General features: G+C 41.5%; 1 protein-coding gene across 1 annotated transcript in view; it reads right to left on the bottom strand.

Moving 5' to 3' along the window:
• Positions 1-5,483, bottom strand: part of LPIN2 (lipin 2) — a 100,457-nt gene extending 94,974 nt beyond the window's left edge. Inside the window, exon 1 of the mRNA XM_036905850.2 lies at positions 5,164-5,483. The gene's annotated coding sequence lies outside the window, so the exon portion shown is untranslated. The remainder of the gene's footprint in view (positions 1-5,163) is intronic.
• Positions 5,484-26,447: the final 20,964 nt, after the last annotated feature.

Raw genomic sequence — 26,447 nt, 5'->3', positions numbered from 1 at the left:
TTGCCCAAGGTCACAGGGAGTGTCTAAAAATTAAGGAGATAATAGTTATTTGCAAACAGAGATCACAAAATAATATAACAATATCAACTCACTGGAAGGAGTATGCCTCCTACAGTTGGAGTTAATCTTGGAAGGTGAGTGTTGAAGAAAATGTTTGCGGCAGGAAGAGATTGTAGGGAGAAAACAGTTGAGATAACTGACCTGAGAAATTTCAATTTGCTAATAGGTGAGAATGAATCACTGAAGACTCTTGAACAGGAAAGAGAAAAAAGATGCTTGGAGTTGAAACAGTTTAGAATTCATAAATCCCTTTAAACTGTATTTGTACTCTACCTGGTTGAAAATAATAATAATTTGAGGCAGTTCAAACAAATACATATATTACTGCGGGTAAAACTGTAGAATTTCCAGAGCATCTCACCTGGCTTTAGTACATCTGCATATCAACAGGAGCTCAAGAGTGGAGAGAAGTTTGGCTTAGTACATTTGCATCATTCCTCAGGGGTGGAGAGAAGTTCATTTCCATATCAATGGGTAATTACCTAGGCAAGGAGGGCTTATCAGTAGCCAAGAGGTGGGGAGAGGGCGGGTTTTGCTACTGCTGGAGCAGGAAAGAGAGAAGGCCCGAGGCTGCAGTTTGTAAGCAGTAAACGGATTTTAAACTTTATTTCTCCCTTTGACTGATTTTGGTTTTTAGAGCTGTTGTGCCCAGGATTTCCTTTCCCCCGACTTACAATTATTATTAAACAATAAAATTAAGGGAATTCGTACAAAAAGTAAATAAGGATATGAATGAAATAAACGCAACAGACTCAGTCACTGTTCATAAAATTAACTACAGAAGACTTTCTGAACAGTTGAAATATACCAAAAAGACGGGTAAGGGCAATCCACCAGCTACCAGAACATCTTAAGATGTGCTTTTCTGTGAGCCAATGTTTCTTCAGCAAAGAAGCAGAAAGCCTGATTTGGAAGGTTTTGTGTTGAAAATACACAACACTACTGGTTCATATAAAGTTCTAAATTCAAAGAACAAAGAAATAGGCACTGCATTCAAAACAGATTTTTAAAAGATCATTTTCTAGGAGCTCCCCACTTTCCAAATACATTTATGTAGCCTCTCAAATTACATATTTGACCTTTATACTCTAAAAGCAATTTTGAAAGATCTTACTTTTGAAAATTAAGATGACCAACAGGCACATGAAAAGATGCTCCACATCACTAATCATCAGGGAAATGCAAATTAAAACCACAATGAGATGTCACCTGAAATGAGTTAGGATGGCCAACATCCAAAAGACAAGCAACAACAAATGCTGGTGAGGATGCAAAAAAGGGGAACCCTCCTACACTGCTGGTGGGAATGTAAATTGGTTCAACCGTTGTGGAAGGCAATACAGAGGTTCCTCAAAAAAACACTAAAAATATAAATACCATTTGACCCAGGAATTCCACTCTTAGGAACTTACCAGAAGAAAACAAGTTCCCTGATTTGAAAAGACATATGCACCCCCATGTTTATTGCTGTACTATTTACAACAGCCAAGATACAGAAGCAACTTAAGTGTCCATCAACATATGAATGGATAAAGATGTGGTATATATACACAATGGAATATTACTCAGCCATAAAAAGAAAACAAATCCTACCATTTGCAACAGCACAGATGGAGCTAGAGGGTATTATGCTCAGTGAAATAAGCCAGGTGGAGAAAGACAAGTACCAAATGATTTCATTCATTTGTGGAGTATAAAAACAAAGAAAGCAAAACTGAAGGAACAAAATAGTAGCAGACTCACAGACTCTGAGAAGGGACTAGTGATTACCAAAGGGGAGGGGTTCAGGGAAGAAGAGGCACTATCATTCACAATCACAATACAGGTAGGTCACAGGGAAGGCAGTACAGCATGGAGAAGACTCTAGCATCTTACTATGCTGATAGTGACTGTAAGTGGGGTGAGGTGAGGACTTGATAATATGGGTGAATATTGAAACCACAATGTTGTTCTTGTGAAACCTTCGTAAGATTTTATATCAATGATACTTTAATAAATAAATAAAGATCTTACTTCTGACAATCTCATAAAATAAACCACCTAGTCTTTCAGTCATGCCCTCTTTGTACGGAGGTGACAAGAAGGTAAGGAAAGAAGTTGATGACATTAAATGTTCTTTTTTAACTTCAATGATCTCTGGCTCCATTTGCCCTCATTTCTAAGTAACAATTTTAATACCAATCTAAATGGACAAATAGGACCACCAAAACTTAGCATTCAAAGGCCTTAGAAGATAATCATTGAGTCACTATGTTGTACATCTGAAACCTATACAGTGTATGTATATTGTATATAGTGTATTTATAGTGTATTCCAATAAAAAATAAATACAAGCAAAGAGTTTGGAGAAAAAATAATCTAAACTGCAGTGAATAAAATAAGAAAAAATGCATCTTTATTACCACTCTAACTCTAAAAGTCACATTAAGGGTTTATCTTACATTGCAAGCACAGTTCATCTCCTAAAGAATTTTTCCTAAATTTTTGACCGAAAATTTAGAGCAGAATCATTGAGCCATAGGCAAACTTCCTGTCATCAGTCAAGGGACACCAGGGTGAGAACAGCCCGGCTGGAGTGGCTGCTTCATCTGGATCCAGGAGGTGAGCAACTTTCCCTCACATGTTTGTCTTGAGGAGTATAGCACCACACACAAGAGTTCAGTTTTAGTAATCTTGAATTACTAAAATAAAGAATCCACTGACGATAGGCAAGGTGGATTCCAAAAAGCACAGCTAATGGCTAGCAAAGTCACCAAGAACACTTCTTATTCAAATGCCTTCTGATAGAGCCATAAAGCTTGCTGCTCCAGCCTGCAATAAGTTATCTTCAAAAGACATACTTTTTATATAGGATTTTGACAACTGGAGGCTCTGCCTACCGACTTGTGAGTTGTTTCATCATGAAGAAGGTAAATGATAGGTCAGAAAACTGGGGCTCAGCCAGAAGTATTACTTATAAAAATGAAGGGAAAAAAACAGACAAAAACCTTTCAAAATAAAGGTCCCAAACCACTGCCTAGAGATTGATGGTCAATATGTACACACGCACAAACCCATACACAGTGACAGCCACTGGGGTCGGAGCTAAAGGTAAAGGACTTAAATGAAGGAGGGCTGATTTAGGTCAGACTTAAAGAAAAACTTCGAGACAGGTTGCTAAGCACCCAAGAGAGGTAGCTGAACCTCCTAAGAAGAGAAAGCTTCCAGCTAAGTGCTGCCCTACACGAGGAAATATGTATACACAGAAGCATACTCAGAGGAAATAGATGTTGACACAGAAAACAAAGCTATATTTAAACTAAACATTGCAAAACGTTCAGTGTAATGCTCATCAGCTTAGTTTAACCTTTTACCACCTCTAACGTGTGGGATCACCAAGATTATTCACCGAAAGCTCACAATTCAGGAAAGCTGAGTGAACTCACTGAGGCAGTGACACCAGCTCACGGGTCACTGGTAAGGACAGCTGCCTGCTGCTTCCTACCTTTATTCAGTAGACTGCGTCTGGTACCAAGCAGCTACCAGAGTGTGGCCTTCAAAGACCCTCAGTATTGTGCAAAAGACAGTTCAGTCAGTAAACCAAAAATCACAATACAGGATGATGAGTATCCTTACTGCTACATTGTGGTAGCAATTCACAAAGCCCCAGCTGAGTCTATTTGCTCCTTAACCAGTGGCTTTACCAGACAGTTCAATGGTTTTCAAAGGCTCCTATTTCCTCTTAAACAAGAAGCTTCCCTGTTGGTTCTCAACTGTGCCATCAAATAACAAAACAGAACCTAACCCGTTTCGTTTCTAACATTTTATGGCCACCTCTACCAACACCGGGGCGTGGAGAGACTGGTGTGAAATACCACGATCAACTTGCACGTTTAGTTGGAGGGCAGAAGCTAGCCACACTGTCCAAGGCTCTTTCACACGTGGCCTTGGCCCGTTGCTACCTATACCCTGGCTGGGTACCGCCTGAGGTCGACAGCCCTTCAGGGTAAGTGGGGACCCCGCACTGGGGAGCCGGCCCACACCACCGAGTCCTTCCCCCGTACCTAGTTAGGGGCTCTGCAGCACCTGCCACACTTTTCATTCTCTAGCCAGTCAAAATCATCAAGATCGGACCATCACCACATTAAACCATTTTGGGCCACTAAATAATTTGTAACTATTTCAAAGTATGTTTCAAAACTGACTTCGCATTATCAGACCATTGCGAACTAGCCAAGCCAAGTTTTAACAAACAGTTAACACCCAGCATCTCTCCTGGCAAAGGGCTTCAAAAGGGCCTGCCTTGACACCAAAGCAGGAGGCTCTTTGTCAGTTATAAACATAAATAAAGGCTTGGAAAAACGATCCTCAAATGTGTATTTGAAATCAGTCTAGCGGCTCGCTAAGTAATCCTTCAGAGCATTTTCAAATATTCAGAGTTCCAGCACTTTCTGAAAGGCAGAGTGATTTCTGGTCCTATTTTTAGTAAATAAGCCTTCAAAATGTCATCCTAAATTTTCAATGAGGACAGTCCATTCGGACGAAGGGAGAGAACGGTGACCCGCCGGGGCTAAAAGTTGAGAGAAGCCGTCGGTAAGCACCGTAACCTTAACACGCTGGGCCCCTACGATTTGCGGAGAAGAGGGGCTTTGAGGAGAGAGAAACTAACTCATGCAGGACCGGTCTACACCTGAGGCGGCGGCGCCGGGCGAACGTATCGCCCGGGCGAGGAGCAGCGGCCGGCGCCGCGCGGCCCCGCGGATCACGTGCCTCGGGCGCCCCCTCCCCCCAGGGCCGGCAGCGGGCTGGAGCTGCGGCCTCCGGCGCCGCTGCGCTCGCCGCCCCGGCCTCAGCTCGCGCCTCCACGCCGAAGCCCGGCGAGCGGGGCCTGAGCGGGGGCCCATCGGTTCGGGAAGCGCCGGGAGCCGCCGCATCTCTCGGACTCCGCACGACGCCCCCTCAGGTTCGCCCTCTCGGCTCGAGCCCGCCGACGCGCAGCAGCGCGCGCGGGGGCGCAGGCAGGGGTGGCTCGGTCCGCGCTGACTGGAGACCCCGCCTCCCCGGGGCTCGGACATGCGGCGCCTGACGCGGGGGCGCGAGGACCCCGGCCCAGTACCCGCTTACCTGCGGCTCCGCTCTGAACCCGCGCCGGCGCCCGAGGGCTGCCGAGGGGAGGCGGCGGCTGAACGGCGGGTTCGCGGGCGGCCGAGGGGGCGGGGCCGGCCGGCGAGGCGCGCGGAGCCCGGGCGCCCACCGCAGCCGCCGCCGCCGCCGCCGCTGCCTCGGGAGCTGCCTGGGCCGCAGCTGGGCCGGGCAGCCCTCATGAATGGGACGCGGCGGCGGCGGCCGAGCTGCGGGCGGGCGGCGCACAAGCCCCTCCCCGGCCACGTGACGCCGCGCTCCGCCGCCGCCTCCAGGGCCGCGGCTCCCGCGCCAGCCGAGCGGGCCGCGGCCGTCGCCTGGCCTCTGTGGTACTTGCTGCAAACCCTGCGTTACATTTCTTTAAAAAAAAAACTTTTTGCGGGTCCCCGTGGCAACCCTGCGGCGCGTCACGTGGAACTTAGAACCTTATGGCCACAAATAAATATTGAAGGGCAAAAAAGGTGTATGCATGAATGTTTTATAATCCACTTTTGGTCACCAGTACTGTGTCTGTTTGGCTACCTTCCCCTCTTTCCACGTCCCCATTTCCTTTTAAAAATACAGCTTTTAAGAAGCGGATTGTCAGTGGGTACACCACTGTTGCACACTGGTTTTTATCTTTTTGCCACCTATTCTATTTAAAGTTATGAATGGAAGTGCATGTGTCACTTCCAAATGCCAGTTAACTTCTCAGTATGCACTCTGTGGATGATAATGTAGATAACACTGAGGACATTAAAAAATAGCCATTTGTGTAAATGTCCTGCGATGAACCGAGCCACAGCGCAGTTGGTGTGTGGTGTGACTACACTGGGCTGGGACCCAGGAAACTGGCTCCCAATCACAGCCCCCCCACCCCCACCCTCTGCTGGTTCTGCAGAAGGAACAGGGCAACCACTTCCTCACCCAAGTTCCTTCGGCGTTTCTCTAGCATTCAGTCAAACTTAAGGTTCTACAAAGAAAGGGTAGGCTCTCTGGCCCAAGCACACTAGGAATTTTCCTCTTTTCTATGCCTTTCAATCTGGCTTCACAAGAGAAATAAAAATTTTGAAAGACAGGGTCTGGAATTACCCCTCCATATTTTAAAGCACTTTTCTCCGCTATGGAGAAGAGGAGTAGAAGTGAGAAAAGAACTGGATCCTCAGTGTCTGTTATCACCCAAATGGAAACAGTAATGCCTTTAGGGCAGGTTTGTTCTGAGGATTGCACATGATCACCTGTGAAGTGTCTAAGTTAGCCTGGTGTCTGAAAGCTGCAACATACTGCTACTGTTTCCTCTCTTTCTTCTATTGTGACCACATAGCCTGTTTCTCTCAGGCTATTTTCACTGCCTCTGCCTTGGGAGGGAAATACTCTGCCAAGCTTCTTTCCTTCTTTTCATCATTCAGGAAGCCCTAGACATCCCTTCCCTTCCTCCAAACAACCTTAGTATTGATACCTCACCCTGAAGGATTGGTACCCTTTTCTAATATTTCCTTATTCTCTAGTGTCTCCCTAATTTACACCACCACTTAAGTAAGGCAGGGACTCATTAAATTTTTGTTGCATGATAATCCCTGCATTTCCCTCCCCTGACACCTAAGAAGCACGTGGGTTGCCAGTGAATTCCCACCTACTCCACTGAAAGGTCACCGGACAGCAGCTCCTTCTCCACCTCCGACGCCACCGCCTTCCAACTCCATGGAAGCAACCTCACTCCACTAAACGTCCCTCTTCGTCAGCTCTGGATTCATCCCTTAGTTTTAAGCAGGCTTGGGCTTCTCCTACCACTTAAGAAGGAGGAAGAGGGGAGGGAAGGAAAAGCAGTTTTTCTGTCCCTTTATTCCCTCAGGATGTCACATCTTCAGGCCCCAGCCAAGCTACCTGGAAAGAGGAGTCTCTGCTTTTTCACTTCCTCACAGTCTTGTGTCTGCTGCTCCTCAACTCTGAAGCGGTTCAGGCTAGAGTCGGCTTGACCTTCAGGATGCCAAATACAGAGGATCTCTCTCAGGTTCTCTCCCCCAGCTCTGTAGGGTACGATGCTATTGCTCAGTTTCCTTCTTGAAACTCCCTTCTCTCCTGAGCCAGAACTCCTCTGAGAACCACATGCCTGTGCTCAGTGGCTTTAGACACGTCCCCGGCGGGGCCCACGGTGACGTCACATTCAGGCCTATCATGTTGGCTTCTTCAAACCGGCTCCTCCCACATCTCCTGTCTTGGCTAACTGCACCATCATCCATTTAGTCATCCTCGTCAAAAAACCCAGAGGGCGCAGTCTCATTCCCCTCTACTCGCATTCCATGCCTATCAGTTCCTTTTGTTTCCGCCCTCTAAAGCGTTAACCACATTCAGGGGTCTCCGCAGTTGCACCACCTCCCCCCTCCAGCAATCAGGCCCTCCCCCTGTCTCTCACGATCCACTGGAGGCAGACCTCAACTGCCTGGCATCCAGGTGCTCTTTTTCTTTTTTGGATCCTTCTAGCTGGTATGCTTTAGCTGTTCATTTTGCAACAGGATACTTTTAAAACATTAACTTATATTTTTCTGCCCTGTCTTTTCCCCCTCATAAGAATGCACCCAGCCTTTCTGCTTGTCTCAAGGAACTTTAGGAAAGCAGAAGTATCCTGCATGACATTTCCTCTTCTCTTTAATTTACAACTCTTCAATTTCCAACACTCAGAACTCATTTTGAAGCCAGTCTAAGTCAGGAGAGAGAAGGGGTCTCTTGGAGGAAATCCGGAAGAGGGAACTATTTTCCCTAGAATAAGAATTGAGTTTCTCCCTGGCCTGCAGTAGGAAGGAAGGTGGTGCCAAGTCTTAGTCTGGCAGCTCCCAGGAGGTGATTGAATCTTAGAGAAATACCTTTATTGTTCCCACCTTTTGCATCTCTTCTGTGAGGACTGTCAACCTAAATAAAGAGGTAAATTGAGATAAGCTCTAATTACCAGAAATTGAGTTTATTCTGGAATAGCAGAGGAATTGCAGTTGGGGAAATGTGTGCAGTAGCCAGTTACAGGTGAGCTGGTTGAGGGTTTGGGAAGGGCTGAATTATGGGCAAATACAAAGAGGGGGAAGTCCAGCCAGAGTCTAAACAGTGAATTCTTGATTGGGCATGGGAGGGATTCTTGGCGGAAGTTCATTGGTCAGAAGATAAGTCTCAGTCTTCTGTAAAATCAGGCATTTACAGGAAATCAGTAACAGTTCTTAAATTCCCTTCCTCTAAGAGTGCATGTGTGACATTCTTCTCATATCCTCCAGTTCCATTTTAGATTGAAATCCTTCCACAGGTCAAAAACTAGCATTTTCTGAGCCACCGCTATATGCTCAGCTTCTAGTAATTCTAACTACAGATCTATAGGTACCTGCTATCATGAACACCAATTTATTAATGAAGGAATTGAGGCACAGAGAGTGACTTGCCTCATGTCTCACAGCTAGTCAGCAGTGATCCTGGGGTTCATCCCCGGGCCTGCTTGACTCCCAAGCTGTATTTTTAACCTCCAATTCCCACCACCTTCTGGTAGTTGCCTCTACCCCAGTCAATGTCTCTTTTCTAATGCTACGAGTCCACCTTGTACAGATTACAATTGCAGTAAGTGCCCAATAAATACTGATGAAAAATAAGTGAGGATTTCCATTTCTAGTAATACGCTTGGCTAGGGGTGTGGACTCTTCCACTTAAAGTAACAACAAAAATACTGGGTAAAATATTAAAAATATATTGTAGAAGGCACCTATAAACTCAAAGAAGTTAAGAAATAGCACTAAGACAAGGTTAAGGTCAGAGCCCAGAAAATGAGCAGAGCCCAAGGCAGCTTCTGCCAGCTTGGTATTTGCAGGATCTAGTGAATATGCATATTGATTTTTGCAGCCTCAGGAGTTTTGGGGGCAGAAATGAAAGCCTAGTGTCTGGTCTAAGTGGGGAGTTTAAACTAGAACCCAATAAAAGTGATGCCCTAAAGCAAAATCACAGATTGAGAAAAACAAATCAGTTGTTTTCCAGCCTCCAGAAACTTGATGGAAGTTAATCATAGATTGAGCCGTAAGACAAGGGTCAACAAATTTTGAAAATTCTGTATCATACAGACCATATTCTCATTAAGACAAGAATCTTTTTTAAAAAAAGAAGATAATTAGAATTTGTTTGGAAACTCTTTTCTTTGGGTCAAAGAAAAGATCATTATGGAAATTTGACAATATCTATATGTTATGTATCAAATATTTGATATTCTATGTGGAAGCTTGAGAGGGAAAACTAGCAAGTAGTTAAGCAGAAACCATATACCTAAACATTATATTAGGAGAGAAAGTAGCTTGAAAGCTTAGAGTTAGAAAAAGAACAGCAAAATTAAGTCAAATAAAATAGAAAGGAAATAATACAGATAAAATAATAAAATAATAAAATTGAAAACACACAACAGAAAGGACCAATTAAGCCAAACACTGGATTTGTGAGACACTAATAAATTTCACGAACCTCTAGTGAAAAATGATGAAGATCAGAGAAGGCATAACAAATATCATGAGGAATAAAGAAAAAGCTATAATCACATGATGTAGAAATTACAGATAAAATAGCATTGTGAACATTTTTATGCCAATTCATTCAAAATTTTAGATGAAGTGAAATATTTTGAGAAATATAAGTTTATAAAACTAAAATAGAAAACCAGCATAGACACATAACTATTTAATAACTTGAATCTATTGTTAAACATTTTCCATAAAACCCAGGCTAAACTAATTTTGTCAGTGAGTTCTACCAAATACTCGGGGAATAAATAATCCCAATCTCACACAAACTATGCTAGAGTATAGAAAAAGAGAGCTTATTTCTTAACTCATTTTGAAGCTAGCATAACCTATATCAAAATCTGACTAGGAAAGTAGGAACAGAAGTTTCCTCATAAATATAGACTCATAATCAATCTCAGTGATAAATATAGACACAAAAGTCCTAAGCAAATTTCAGCAATTTGAATCCAAATTGGTTTACCCAAGTTTCAGATGAGAAAATCAAATAATGTAATTTGCCATATTAAAAGATTAAAGGAGAAAAATCATGATGATCTCAGTAGAATCAGAAAAAGCCTTTGATAAAATTCAATAGCCATCCAGAAGAGATTCATAGTAAACTGGGAATATTTAATTTGATAAAAGGTATTTACAAAAATCTACAGCAAACATCGTTAAGTTACCATTCCTTTTAAAATGGGGTACAAGGTAAGTGTGCTGCCATCTCCACTTCTGTTCAGTATTGTACTAGAGGACCTAAGGTAAGGCAAGAAAACGAAATAACACATCTACAGATCAGAAAGAAAGAAAGCACAATGACACATTATAAGGCAGAAATTGAAAAGAGTACGTATGTACATAACCTATTGAGATGAGTATGAGAGTTTAGCACTTTCTGGGCACAAAAGTTAATGTACAAAAATAATTCGCATTTAGATATATCAGTAATAAGTGAAAATGAAAATTTTTGAGAGAGGCCATTTATACTGTTTACTGTAATTATGTCATATCCCTTAACCTATTATTTTTCTATACGACTGCCCACACTTTATCAAATCTAGCATAAATATACACAGGTCTGTTTTCTTCAGATCGTCATTTCTTTATGAAGGCTCCCACATCATGCAAGACTTAAATACATTTGTATGCTTTTCTCCGATTAATCTGTCTTTGTCAGTTTAATTTTCAGACCCAGCCTGAGACCCTAAGAGGGTCAAGGAAAACTTTTTCTTCCCCTACAGTATCAAAAACAAAGTACTTAGGAGTGAATCTAACGAAATTTGTACAAGACTTATAAAGAGAATTATAAAACTACATTAAAGGGATATGAACTAATTAGAGAAATATGACACTGATGGGAAGAAAAACCCAATCTCATAAAAATTTTACTTCTCCACTGCTAGGGTGTATTTTCCTGCATGTAACAACAGTAACAGTATTATACTGTTATACAACACTAGCAGGGTGTTGGAGAACTCAATTCTGATGCTATCCGCCTGGAGACACCACCAGATTCCCGGGGTTGAGGGCTCTGTCCTACAAGACTACCCTCTATCTCCCACTCCAGACACCAGTTGCAAACCCCAGGCAGTTAACCTTTGTTTCTGACCTCCCAGCTACAGATTGGAGGTTCCCAGGACCACCCCCTTGGGTTCGATTAATTTGCTAGAGTGGCTCACAATACTCAGGAAAACACTTACATTTACCAGTTTAATAAAGGATACCAGGAAGGATACAAGTTATCAGCGATGAAGAGAGACATAAGGCAAGGTCCCAAATAAAGGAGCTTCTATCCTCGTGGAGATTGGGGCCTGGCTTGGTGGCACAAGGAGGAGGTCTGGTTCCCCAAGCATAGAAGCTCGTGAGGGCTTTATTGCATAGTCATGATTGACTAACTCACTGGCCATTGGCTGATTCAGCCTCCAGCCCCTGCCCTTGGGTGGGGTCCAAAAGTCTCTTATTAACATGACAAAACACCCATTTCACCTTTAGACTGCAGTGTTTTCAGGAACTGTGGATGAAGACCAAATACACCTGGGAAATACATAGTTGGTCATTCATATGACCAACTATGTATTTCTTAGGACTTATTATATCACACCCACAAATTGATCTATAGATTCATTGCATTTCCATTCAAAATCACAAACAACTCTTGAAGATTCTTAAAAAATCTTGAGACTCTTGAAGAACTTAGAAGGAGGAATTACCCTCCTATATAGAAAATCTGTAACAATCAGTGAGGGTAGTATTGGTACAGACATGGACAAATAGACCAGTCAAACAAAACAGAGACCAGAAACAGTCCCAACATACATACATACTTGATGTATAGAGAGAGGTGGCAACTCAGATGGACTTTTCAATAAATGGTGAGGAGGCAGTTGATTAACCACATGGAAAAAATGAATTTGGACTCCACTCTACACCATATCCCCAAATCAGCTTTAGTGGGATTAAAGACCTATAAAAGAACAACAAAATTGCATTTTTCATAGCTTTGAGGGTACACTTTTTTTCACATTTTATCATTTCTGAAATTGTGACGTTTTTTACAGTCAATGGCAACTTACATTCAGTTATGTGTGATATAAAATTTTAGGAAAAAATATAGGAAAATATGTAAACAAATTCTGGGTAGGGAATTATTTCTTAAACAAGACAAAAAGCACTCACTATAAAGGAAAAGATTGATAAGTTTAATCACTTTAAAATTAGAACTTCTTTAAAAGAGATAATAGAAAAATAAAAGAGCGATAATAGAGTAAAACAAAACAAAAAACAAAAATAAGCACCATCCTAGAAATGTATATTTGCAACATATATAATCCACCAAATACTAGAATCCAGAAAATATAAAGAGCAGATATAGATCCATAAAAAGTGTAGAGATCAATAGAAAAGTGAGCAAGAGAAAAGAAAAGGAATTTTGCAAAAGAACAAGCACAAATGGTCCAAAAACATATGAAAAGACATTTAGCTTCATTAGTAATCTGGGAAGTGTAAATTAAAAATACAATGAGATATACACTGATGGACAGTGACTGCAATGGGCGTGGGGGGAACTTGGTGATGGGGGGAGTCTGGTAAACATAATGTTCCTCATGTAATTGTAGATTAATGATACCAAAAAAAAAAAAAAATACAGTGAGATACCAGTACACACAATGGCTAAAATTTTGAAGGTGTTTGATGCCAAGTGTAGACAAAGGCATAGGATGACCAACCGGAACTCAGACCCTCTGCTGGTTGGAATTCAGATGTGTTAGCTACTTTAGGAAACAGGATGGGAGTACCTAGAAAGTTGAATGTGCACATACAAGAAGACCCAGCAATTCTAATGTTAGGTATGTATGCCCTCAACAAATTCTTGCACCAAGCATATTCAGACACATACAAGAATCCTTATGGCAGCATTACTCATATTTGCAAAGAGCAAGCATCCAAATGTTTATCAAAGGTTGATTAGATATTACATTTTATAATCAGACAATGAAATGCTATACAAGTCCATCAACATGATGAATCTCAAAAATAAAATGTTGAGCAAAGAAGCAATAAAAGATTACAGTATGATTCTATTTATTGTATTCAAGAAATGTGCAAGTCTAAACAGTGCATTGTTTAAGGATAAAAGCATAGGTGATAAAAACTGTAAAGAAAAACAGGAAGTGAATAACAGAAATTTCAGGATAAGATTTTCTTTGAGAGGGTGATAGTGTAGATTGAGAGGGGCAGGTGGAGTGTCTTGGGTAGGGTAATGTGCTATTTCCTGACTTGGGTGATGGGTATGTGGGTGTTTGTGTGTATCTTTAGTTCACAAGAAAAACTAAAATAAATGAAGAACAAATGAATACATCTCTGTATTTTTAAAAATGTTATTGTGTGTCTGCAAGCTTTGTAAGTTTACCTTCATCACTTGTAAGAAAATGTACATGTCTTACAACTTTCCTAACAAGCTGCAGAGAACAGGTACTTTTCAACAGCGTGTGCCACCCGGCTTCTTTTGTAATAAAGCCTCCTAAGTGGAATAGAAGGTATTTTAAGATGGGCCAGATGAGCAAGAGGAAATAGAAGAAGCATGAAAGGTCTTCTAAGTCACACATGATTCACCTATCTCCAAGGTTTATTTACATTCTTTTACATCAGTGATTATAATTCTTAGTCCTGAGAACAAAGTCATCGAAAGATGGACTTTCTTATCTTCAGTGATCAAGTGCTGACAGGTCAAGCTTGTTGGAAAGCGCTCAGCAGTTCACAGTTATGCCGTTCAGCAATGATTCTGAGACCAGTCTGGAAAACTTTCCATACGTGAACATTAACAAAATGCTTCCACTTTGCTTGTCCTGGTAGCTTTTGGTTTCTTTCTTTACAGGATGGCCACTAATTTGAATTGAATGTCTGGACTACCACAAACTGTTAAAGCGTGTGTAGAGCATGCCTGGTCTCCTTACACTCTTCGAGAAGGCTCAGAAACCATCCTCTGAGCCTCCTCAGTGTGGGGGGTCAGTTCTACACAATGATCCTTGGTGATGTATGTGTTCCTTCCCTTCGACCCCCTCCCTATTTTCCCCCTCACGAAAGCTCTTCACTACGTTAATTTTCTCGGCAACACAAAATGTTTTTCTTTTTTCTCTCTCTCCTTTGTCTCTCTCTAGACAGCTTACTAATGCTGAACAGGTTTCTTCCAATGTTGGGGTGAAAGTGGATGGCTATGTAGATTATTTTCTTGTTGGAATGTGAGTTTCACTGTTTTTGCTAAGGGAGTCTTTTGTCATTAAGTACTAATCTCCAGAATTTATAAAATAAATGCTCTACAAGTTTAGAGTGCTAGGCAGTTATTAATTAATTAGCTCACCTCTGGATCGACTCCTTGAGCTGGTTAGTTATTATGTACCCACTACAAACACTTAACGAGGAAGGACTACTTTTGAACCCAGGAGTGGCCCAGTTGGTGAGTATGAACTGGGTGGAGGAGGACACAGCTTGTCTCTGAGGACAGAAGGTAAGACCAAGTACCGCTCACAAATGGGTCACTGTTGGAACATCTGCTGCTATTCTCGACTGTCCTTTACCCTCCCCAAACCTCCCACCCACGTCCATCCTCCCCTGCAAAGCGCAACACACCCTGGCAGCCTTTCTGTTTTAGCCGGAAGGGAAAAGATAAAGGAAACATACAGAGGAGGGTGAGGGGGAAAACGCTAAGAAGCCCAGTGGCTGCAGGCATTCAGAAATCAGCTCTGATAACGGACTGTCCCGTGAACCAGAACAGGAGCAGTTTCGGGGCAGAAGGAGGGGTTGTTGTGGAGAAAATCTTCCCCAGAGCTGACGTTATCACCATCAAACTACCACCTTCCTCTCCAGATTCCATGGCTCCTCAAACTTTCTAGAATTTTCTTAAGACCCTGTGCCAGAAAATACAGCTGTATGTGTCTACTACAGTCTGGAAGCAGCTGCAGCCTTGAGATGGAGGGCCTTTGAAAGGATCCTACAAAATATTAAGGAAATTCAAGCCAGAAACACTTAACCTGTAATCCAATTTTCAGATTTGAGTCTAAATTTAGATCACTGTATAGAAGAGCATCAACAGACCTCAAAAGCTTTTCCTACTGGACTGATACCTCTTTACCTCTTCTCTTTTAACTCAAAGAGGAAGTTTTATATGGTTATTGATTAGGAGATAGAAGCTTCCGGAAAAGCCAGCCCCTTAGGCTTTAGAGAGTTTTCACTTGCTTCTGAGTTGTACTCACTGAAACCTTGTAATGATGTTTGCTAAAACTTTTTCCATATTACTGTTAGATTACTGCGACCTGAAGGACGTGTGTGTGGATATAACATACAGTTATAAGGAGCCAACTGTTCCCCAATTTAAAATGAATACATATTAGTGCTCTAGGCCTTTGACCATCCAGGCTAGTTTCTTCCCACAGCCTGGAGATCACTGCCGTCCTGTCACTCCCGTGGTCCCTCCCCAGCTGGATCAGCGAGACCCTGAAAGGATGGTCTTGGTGGCGGAGGCCACTCCCTCCTACCCCACCTCTCTTTCATCCATCTTCTCTTCCCACCTGTTCACTAGACACAGCCCCTGTCCTCCTGCCTGTGTCTTCCCAAATTTGCTCAAGTTGTTCCCTCTTTCTGGAATGTTCTCCTGCTTCCTCAATTCTACTTATCCTTTCGCATTCTGTGCTAGTGTTGTCGCTCCAAGAGTTTAATCTCATCAACTAGATGTCATTTTTTCTTTCTTTTTATAAATGGCAGAATATATTTGTATCTCACATAAGGCCCTATATTGTGATTTTTTTAATACAATCCCCTTTTCAAATTATTTGATACCTGACAGCCTGATACATGGCTAATGGTTATTGTTGCTTCAATAATATCTAACACTGTGTCTAACACCTTGCAGAAAAGAAGCTTAATAAAGATTTGATGCACAAATGGATGAATGTGGCCTTAAGTAAGAGGAAAGGTGGGTCTACTCAGAGGTGTGCCACACAGCTAATGCCCTGTGGGAAGGAAGTTACATGACAGTGAGCAGTTTCCCAGCCCTGTCGCCAGCCAGAACTGAGAGCTCACTGCACTTGCCTCCACCAATCTCCAACTTTGTTCCCATCTTCTTCCCTCTGCATGCCAGCCAAACTCATTTCTCATCACTGCTGGAAAATGTCATGGTCATTCCTGGGTCTACAGCTTTTATTATGACATTCTTCCTATATTTAATGCCCTACCTCTCTGTTTCTAACTGTCTTAAGTCTTGCCCTCTCTTCCAGGTTGTTTAAAGTCCACCTCCTCCAGGAAGCCTTCCTTGGCCAGGTGAGCCCTCCGTAACAGTGTGCTATGAAGAAAGGACAACAGATTAAGATTCACCATCCCTGGATTCTAGTTTCTGCTCAGCTCCTAGTTGAGCAATTTGCCTCGTCTCTCTTGACCTCCTCTCTCTCCTCATCTGAAAAGTGAGTACTTAGATTACATGGTCTTTAATTCAATAATACTAATCTCTCCAATCGTGGAACTTCTAGCACATACATTGTTGTAACCATTCATTTGGTACCAAACTTAAAGTAACCTGCATTGTTACTCATCTTTTTATATACAAGTCTGGTGTGTCTAATTAATTTGTAACTCCCTCAAGGACCAATAGTGTGTCCTTTAATCATTTGCAGCCCTGTTATTTAGGATAGAAATTTTGGTAATAAATATTTTTTGTAATAATAACTAAAAGATAGTTACTAATCTCTGTATCCTTTTTCTGAATGCTGTTGTTCTTGCAGCTAGAATTGGCAGTGGGTCACAGTTACCACCAGGAAGCGAAATACAGAAAGATCCTGGGTATCCGAGAGCATCATTAAGCAGATCTCCTAGGCCTGGACTATATAGCTTAGAACTTCTAATTATATGAGAAAAATCCCCTCACTCTCCATCTGTTTAAGCCACTGTCTTTGAGGTTTTCTATTACATGCAGCTGAGCACATCTCTACCATGTACACCACTGCACTGATTTGTTAAAAGGGTAAATGAGGTAACAATATAAATCCCTTAGCATCTTCCATGGTAAACCCTCAACAGATGGTTGCTATTATTATAAAGTATGCCTCTACTACCACCTCCTTTCCTGCAGCCCCCACCTTATGGGATCTGAGCTTCCTAAGAGAAAAAATACAGTTGTTAATCATCTTTTCTTCATTAACCTATTACTTTCTGAAGATATACTACGGTCTTAATCTTCTCACACTGCCATAGACTGGGTGGCTTAAACAACAGAAATGTGTCTCTCACAGTTCTGGAGGCTGGAGGTCTGAGATCAGAATTCCAGCATGGACTGTCTCTGGTGAGGACCCTCTTCTGCAGAGGCCAACTTTTCATATCCTCACATGGTGGAAAGAGAGAGCTCCGGGGTCCCTTTTGTAAGGGCACTAATCTCATTCAGGAGATCTCCACCCTTATAACCTAACCACTTACCAAAAGTGCTTACTAAACTCCCCCCATCATCAAAACCCCCCAACATTCCCCATTACAGTCCCTGTCCATCAGTGCAGCAAGATGCTATAGAGTCACTACTTGTCTTCTCTGTGTTATACTGCCTTCCCTGTGCCCCCCCTTACATTATATCTGCTAATCATAATGCCCCTTATTCCCCTTCACCCACCCTTCCAGCCCACCCTCCCCAGTCCCTTTCCCTTTCCCTTTGGCAACTGTTAGTCTATTCTTGGGTTCTGTGAGTCTGCTGCTGTTTTGTACCTTCAGTTTTTCCTTTGTTCTTATACTCCACAGATGAGTGAAATCATTTGATACTTATCTTTCTCCACCTGGCTTATTTCACTGAGCATAATACACTCTAGCTCCATCCATGTTGTTGCAAATGGTAGGATTTGTTTTCTTCTTATGGCTGAATAATATTCCATTGTGTATATGTACCACCTCTTCTTTATACATTCATCTACTGATGGACACTTAGGTTGCTTCCATTTCTTGGCTATTGTAAATAGTGCTGCGATAAACATAGGGGTGCATATGTCTTTTTCAAACAGGGCTCCTGCATTTTTAGGGTAAGTTCCTAAGAGTGGAATTCCTGGGTCAAATGGCATTTCTATTTTTAGGTTTTTGAGGAACCTCCATACTGCTTTCCACAATGGTTGGACTATTTTACATTCCCACCAGCAGTATAGGAGGGTGGGTTCCCCTTTCTCCACATCCTCGCCAACATTTGTTGTTGTCTATCTCTCGGATGTTGGCCATCCTAACTGGTGTGAGGTGATATCTCATTGTGGTTTTAATTTGCATTTCTCTGATGATTAGCAATGTGAAGCGTCTTTTTATGTGCCTGTTGGCCATCTGAATTTCTTCTTTGGAGAAGTGTCTGTTCAGCTCCTCTGCCCATTTTTTAATTGGCTTATTTGCTTTTTGTTTGTTGAGGTGTGTGAGCTCTTTATATAATTTGGATGTCAACCCCTTATTGGATATGCCATTTATGAATATATTCTCCCATACTGTAGGATGGCTTTTTGTTCTACTGATGGTGTCCTTTGCTGTACAGAAGCTTTTTAGTTTGATATACTCCCACTTGTTCATTTTTGCTTTTGTTTCCATTGCCCAGGGAGATACGTTCATGAAGAAGTTGGTCATGTTTATGTCTAAGAGATTTTTGCCTATGTTTTTTTCTAAGAGTTTTATGGTTTCATGACTTACATTCAGGTCTTTGATCCATTTTGAGTTTATTTTTGTGTATGGGTTTGACAATAACCCAGTTTCACTCTCTTGCATGTAGCTGTTCAATTTTGCCAACACAAGCTGTTGAAGAGGCTGTCATTTCCCCACTGTATGTCCATGGCTCCTTTATCGTATATTAATTGACCATACATGCTTGGGTTTATATCTGAGCTCTCTAGTCTGTTCCATTGGTCTATGGGTCTGTTCTTGTGCCAGTACCAAATTGTCTTGGTTACTGTGGCTTTGTAGTAGAGCTTGAAGTCAGGGACCATAATTCCACCTGCTTTATTCTTCCTTCTCAGGATTGCTTTGGTTATTCAGGGTCTTTTGTGGTTCTGTATAAATTTTAGGACTATTTGCTCTAGTTCAATGAAGAATACTATTGGTATTTTGATAGGGATTGCACTGAATCTGTAGATGGCTTTAGGCAGGATGGCCATTTTGACAATATTAATTCTTCCTATCCATGAGCATGGGATGTGTTTCCATTTATTGGTTTCTTCTTTAATTTCTCTTATGAGTGTCTTGTAGTTTTCAAAGTATAAGTCTTTCACTTTCTTGGTTAGGTTTATTCATAGGTATTTTATTCTTTTTGAAGCAATTGTGAATGTAATTGTTTTCTGGGTTTCTTTTCTGCTAGTTCATCATTAGTGTATAGGAATGTCACAGATTTCTGTGTATTAATTTTGCATCCCACAACTTTGCTGAATTCAGATATTAGATCTAGTAGTTTTGGGGTGGATTCTTTAGGGTTTTTTTATGTACAATATCATGTCATCTGCAAACAGGGACACTTTGACATCTTCCATGCCAATCTGGATGCCTTTTATTTCTTTGTGTTGTCTGATTGCTGTGGCTAGGACCTCCAGAACTTTGTTGAATAACAGTGGGGAGAGTGGGCATCCCTGCCTTGTTCCCAATCTTAAAGGAAAAGCTTTCAGCTTCTCACTGTTAAGTATAATGTTGGCTGTGGGTTTGTCATATATGGCTTTTATTATGTTGAGGTACTTGCCCTCTATACCCATTTTATTGAGAGTTTTTATCATGAATGGATGCTGAATTTTGTCAAATGCTTTTTCAGTATCTATGGAGATGATCATGTGGGTTTTCTCCTTCTTTTTGTTGATGTGGTGGATAATGTTGATGGATTTTCGAATGTTGTACCATCCTTGCATCCCTGGGATGAATCCCACTTGATCATGATGGATGATCTTTTTGACGTATTTTTGAATATGGTTTGCTAATATTTTGTTGAGTATTTTTGCATCTGTGTTCATCAGGGATATGGGTCTGAAATTTTCTTTTTTTGTGGTGTCTTTGCCTGGCTTTTGTATTAGAGTAATGTAGATGTCATAGAAGGAGTTTGGGCGTATTCCCTCTTCTACTTTTTGGAAAACTTTAAGGAGGATGGGTATTAGGTCTTCACTAAATGTTTGATAAAATTCAGGAGTGAAACCATCTGGTCCAGCGTTTTTTGTTCTTGGGTAGTTTTTTGATTACCAATTCCATTTCTTTGCTGGTAATTGGTCTATTCAGATTTTCTGTTTCTTCCTCGGTCAGCTTTGGAAGGTTGTATTTTTCTACAAAGTTGTTCATTTCTTCTAGGTTATCCAGTTTGTTACCATATAATTTTTCATTGTATTCTCTCATAATTCTTTGTATATCTGTGGTGTCCATAGTGATTTTTCCTTTCTCATTTCTTATTCTGTTTATGTGTGTAGACTCTCTTTTTTCTTGATAAGTCTGGCTAGGGGTTTATCTATTTTGTTTATTTTCTCAAAGAACCAGCTCTTGCTTTCATTGATTCTTTCTATTGTTTTATTCTTCTCAATTTTATTTATTTCTCCTCTAATCTTTATTATATCCCTCTTTCTACTGACTTTGAGCCTCATTTGTTCTTCCTTTTCTAGTTTCATTAATTGTGAGTTTAGGCTATTCATTGGGGATTGTTCTTCTTTCCTGAGGTAGACCTGTACTGCAACATATTTACCTCTTCGCAGAGCCTTTGCTGCATCCCACAGATTTTGTGATGTTGAAATTTGTTGTCATTTGTCTTCATATATTGCTTGATCTCTGTTATTATTTGGTCATTGATCCATTGATTATTTAGGAGCATGTTATTAAGCCTCCATATGTTTGTGGGCTTTTTCATTTTCTTTGTGCAATTTATTTATAGTTTCATACCTTTGTGATCTGAGAAACTGAACTGGTTGGTACAATTTCAATATTTTTTAATTTACTGAGGTTCTTTTTGTGACCTAGTATATGATCTATTCTTGAAAATGTTCCATGTGCACTTGAGAAGAATGTGTATCCTGTTGCTTTTGGATGGAGTGTTCTGTAGATGTCCATTAGGTCCATCTGTTCTAATATGTTGTTCAGTGCCTCTGTCTCTTTACTTATTTTCTGTCTGGTTGATCTGTCCTTTGGAGTGAGTGATATGTTGAAGTCTCCTAAAATTTATGCATTGCATTCTATTTCCCCCTTTAATTCTATTAGTATTTGTTTCACATATGTAGGTGATCCTGTGTTGGGTGCATAGATATTTATAATAGTTATATGCTCTTGTTGGACTGACTTTTTTATCATTATGTAATGTCCTTCTTTGTCTCTAGTTACTCTGTTTGTTTTGAAGTCTATTTCGTCTGAGAAAAGTACTGCAACTCCTGCTCTTTTCTCCCTATTAGTTGCATGAAATAACTTTTTTCCATCACTTTACTTTCAGTCTGTGTATGTCTTTGGGTTTGACGTGAGTCTCTTATAGGAAGCATGCCAGTGGGTCTTGTTTTTTTACCCATTCAGTGACTCTACATCTTTTGATTAGTGCATTCAGACCATTTACGTTTAGGGTGATTATCGATAGGTATGTACTTATTGCCATTGCAGGCTTTAGATCTGTGGGTACCAAACCGTCAAGGGTAATTCTCTTACTATCTAACAGTCTATCTTAACTAACTTCATTTGCTATTACAAACACAACCTAAAGGTTCTTCTTTTTTTCCTCCTTTTTCTTCCTCCTCCATTCTTTGTATGTTATTAATCATATTCTGTACTCTTTGTCTATCCCTTGGGTGACATCTGTTTAGCATTAGGAATACTTCCATCTATAGGAGTCCCTCCAAAAAGCACTGTAGAGGTGGTTTGTAGGAGGTAAATTCTCTCAGCTTTTGCTTATCTGTAAATTGTTTAATCCCTCCTTTAAATTTAAATGATAACCTTGCCGAGTAAAGTATTCTTGGTTCTAGGCCCTTCTGCTTTATTGAATTAAATACATCATGCCACTGCCTTCCAGCCTGTAAGGTTTCTGTTGAGAAGTCTGATGATAGCCTGATGGGTTTTCCTTTGAATGTGATCTTTTTTCTCTCTCTCCAGCTGCTTTTAAAAGTCTGTCTTTATCCTTGAACTTTGCCATTTTAATTATTATATGTCTTGATGTTTTCTTTCTTGGGTCCCTTGTATTGGGAGATCAGTGCACATCCATGGTTTGAGAGACTATCTCCTTCCCCAGATTGGGGGAGTTTTCAGCAATTACCTCCTCAATGACACTTTCTATCTCTTTTTCTCTCTCTTCTTCTTCTGGTACCCCTATAATGCAAATATTGTTCTGTTTCAATTGGTTGCACAGTTCTCTCAATATTCTTTCATTCTTAGTGATCCTTTTTTCTCTCTGCCTCAGCTTCTTTGTATTCCTCTTCTCTAATTTCTATTCCATTTACTGTCTCTTCTACTATGCTTCTACATCTAATATGCTTTTAAATCTCTCCATTATATGTTTCATTTCAGATATGGGATTTCTTTTTCTTTTTTTTTTTCTTTTGGTATCATTAATCTACAATTACATGAAAAACATATGTTTACTAGGCTCCCCACTTCACCAAGTCCCCCCCACATACCCCTTCACAGTCACTGTCCATCTGTGTAGTAAGATGCTGTAAAATCACTACTTGTCTTCTCTGTGTTGCACAGCCCTCCCTGTGCCCCACACACACTATACATGCTAATCATAGTGCCCTCTTTCTTTTTACCCGCACTTATCCCTCCCTTCCCACCCATCCTCCCCAGTCCCTTTCCCTTTGGTAACAGTTAGTCCATTCTTGGGTTCTGTGATTCTCCTGCTGTTTTGTTCCTTCAGTTTTCCTTTGTTCTTATACTCCACATATGAGTGAAATCATTTGGTACTTGTCTTTCTCTGCCTGGTTTATTTCACTGAGCATAATACCCTCTAGCTCCATCCATGTTATTGTGAATGGTAGGATCTGTTTTTTTCTTATGGCTGAGTAATATTCCATTGTGTATATGTACCACATCTTCTTTATCCATTCATCTACTGATGGACATTTAGGTTGCTTCCAAGATATGGGATTTCTTAATGATTGAATTTCTGTCTTAAGTTCGTTCCTGAGTTCTTGAAAATTTTTCTGTATATCCGTAAGCATGTTTATTATTTTTATTTTGAACTCTCAGGAAGATTGGTGAGTCAGTTTCATTTGGCCCTTTTTCTTTGGTTTGTGAGATTTTGGCCTGAACCAGGTTCTTTTGTCATTTCATATTTCTATGTGGTACCCTCTAGTGCCCAGAAGCTCCAGTCTCTGTAGCTGCTCAGCCCCTAGAGTGAGGTTTGGGTCATAGGGGAGTGGAGTTGGTGCCTGGGGGGAGGAAAGATGTTTCCTGATTCCCATCTGCCATGCCTGTCTCCAGTATCAGAGCCAGTGGGCCAAGCACACAGGTGTAAGCCTCTGTGCTTTGTGTCTCTAACTGTTGTAGGCGGGGCCTCCCTCTGGCTGGCCTGACGAAAGTGCAGTGACTGCCCATTTGTAAGCAGGTGCTGTCAGGCCAGGTGGAAGGCTCAGCAGGCTGCGTGTCACAGTGGGGGCCTTGGAGCTGAGCAGCCAGCCAGGGGGATGGAGCGCCTGAAGCTCCTCAAAGCTCCCAACCTGCTGGGCAGAGTGCACTAAGACAACCTTCTCCAGCTCTCCCTTCTCCCGTGTAGCAAGTTCTGTGCAAATCCCACCCCTTCAGCAGCCCTCTTACTGCTAGGAAGCTTCTCAGACCACCTATCTTTCCCTAGTCCCAGAGTGGCTGGGTGTGGATCCATGTCCTCCACAAATGGCCGCAATCTCAGTCTCTCAAGCACTCTGCCTGTCCCAGCTCCCCATCCTCCAGACAACCACACAAAGGTTTCTGCTCACAAAGCAGATCTCCAGGGCTAGGTGTTCAGCAGTCCCAGGCTTCCACCCCCTCCCAGCTCCATTTGTCTTCCTCCTGCCAGTAGGCTGGAGTGAGGGAAAGGCCTGGGTCCCACCGGATCAAGGCTTTGGTACGTTACCCTGTTTCATGAGGTCTGCTCTGTTCGTGAGGTCTGTATACAGTCTGGTTCAGCCTTCTTTCCTGTTGGTGTTTTAGGGTTAGTTGTATTAATTAACTATATTTTCGTACTATTTGTGGTTTGGGGAGGAGTTCTCTGTCTCACCTCTCACACCACCATCTTGAATCTCTGGTTTTCTGAACATGATTGACTACAGCCCCCCCACAGTCCAGTTCCTGTAGTTCCACGGCTGCTGGTGGAGTTAATGGAAATGCAGCCGGAACCCTTCCCCCTGCTTCCCTTTTTGACCTTGTGCCACACTTCTCCTCAGTCACTAAGTATGCTCCAGACACACTGGCCTACTTTCTGTTATTCAAACATGATAAATGCAGACCCACCCCAGGGCCTTTGCACCTGCTGAAACCTTTGCCTGGATCATCCTATCTAAACCAGTTTAAATCCAGTATTCATTGTCCTGTTTATGGTTTCATAGCTCTTAGTAACATTTTCAACAAAGTATCTTGCTCTTAGTAGATGCTCAATAAATACTGTTTGAATAAACTAATGATGCCACTCACTGAAATTTGTTCACTTATTCTTTAATTACCTTCAATAGATAATATACTTGAGCATCTGTCCAAAACTGAAGCATGATTAAAGTTGAGAGAAATGTGACTAGAATTACAAGTAATATATTGGTATCACTTCAGTGTCAGTTCTTTTAAATGCTGTATTTGAGATAGTTCCTGAGACTGTAAGGTAACGGTAATTGAGCTATTTTTCCCTTCATCTATTCACCATCATTGTTGACAAGACAGAGGTCCTATTCCCCTGCCAAAACAGTACTCTCTTTGCCCACTGCTTCAGTGGCAGGAGTAATGTGCACATGGCTATGTGGCTGCTCTTTGCACCTGCAGCTGTTTTCTTCACAGCCCTGTCTTATATTCAGCTCTTATGCCTTCTTCATTTATTCAATTTTACTCTTGCACACCACTTTGGCTCTGAGTTCACTGTTCATTTCCAGCCCCTAACTTTTTTTTTCATTCAACAAATATTTCTCAAATGCCTACTAATATGCTAGGCACAATTCTAAGCCATAGAGGCCAGCAGTGAAGAAAATAATGTGTTTGCCCTCAAGTATTTCATGTTCAAGAGACTTCTCTCTCTTCTTCCATGCTCTAACCATACTAAAAAGTTTTGCTGTATTTTATGCAGCATTCTGATGTGATTAGGATGTGTGCGTATGTGGGGTCATGGGGGCGGGGGCATCTGCCTGCGGCAGCCCAGTCTGCCCAGTTACTCCCCTTCTCCCCCCAGTGAACCTGCAAAGTCGAGAGGATGGTAAGGTTTCTGGCATACCTTGAAGACTGGAAAAATATTTCTATCCACATTTAACCTGAAAGGCAGCTGAGTATAATTAACCACTAAAAGTGTGGACTTTGGAGCCTAAATGCCCAGGTGCAAAACCCAGTGCAACCACAAACTAGTATGTGGTCTTGGGCAAAAATGTCTCTGAGGTGCTTCAGCTTCCTCATCTGGAAAAGTAGTCCAATAATAGTATCTTCCTTCTATGCGTTTTAAGAGAATTCAGCGTGTAGAGTGCTTAGAACAGCATGTGGCCTATTGTACACATGAGGTCATCAGCAGCTACAACACAGTCATCAGGGACTGCTATGCACTGAATTGTGCACCCCACCTCCCAAGTTCTTACATTTAAGCTCGAACCCCCAGAGTGACTGTATAGGCAAGCTTCATTTTATTGCAGTTTGCTTTATGGCACTGCACAGAGACTGCATTTTTTACAAATTGAAGGTTTAAGACTTCAGTGGAAGAAGTAACTACAGATGTGGTGGAAATGGTAAGAGAACTAGAATTACAAGTGGAGCCTGAGGATGTGGCTGAATTGTTGCATCTCATGATAAAAGTTGAACAAATGAGGACCTGCTCCTTACAGATGAGCCAAGAAAGGTGGTTTCTTGGGATGGAATCTATTCCTAGTGAAGACTCTGTGAAGACTGCTGAAGTGACAACAAAGTACTTAGAATAGCACATAAGCTTGTTGATAGAACATCGGCTCCAATTTTGAAAGAAATTCTATTGTGGTACGATGCTATCAGAAATCATTTGGAAAAGGAGGAGTCAATTGATTCAGGAAACTTCATTATTGTGTTATGTTAAGAAATTGCCACAGCCACCCAGCCTTTAGCAACCAGCTTCCTGATCAACCAGCAGCCAATCATATCGAGGCAAAACCCCCCACC

Source organism: Manis pentadactyla, chromosome 6 (assembly GCF_030020395.1).
Source record: "Manis pentadactyla isolate mManPen7 chromosome 6, mManPen7.hap1, whole genome shotgun sequence".
NCBI lineage: Eukaryota > Metazoa > Chordata > Mammalia > Pholidota > Manidae > Manis > Manis pentadactyla.
The sequence above is the reverse complement of the archived record's forward strand: the minus strand, read 5'-3'. Positions and strand labels throughout refer to the sequence as shown.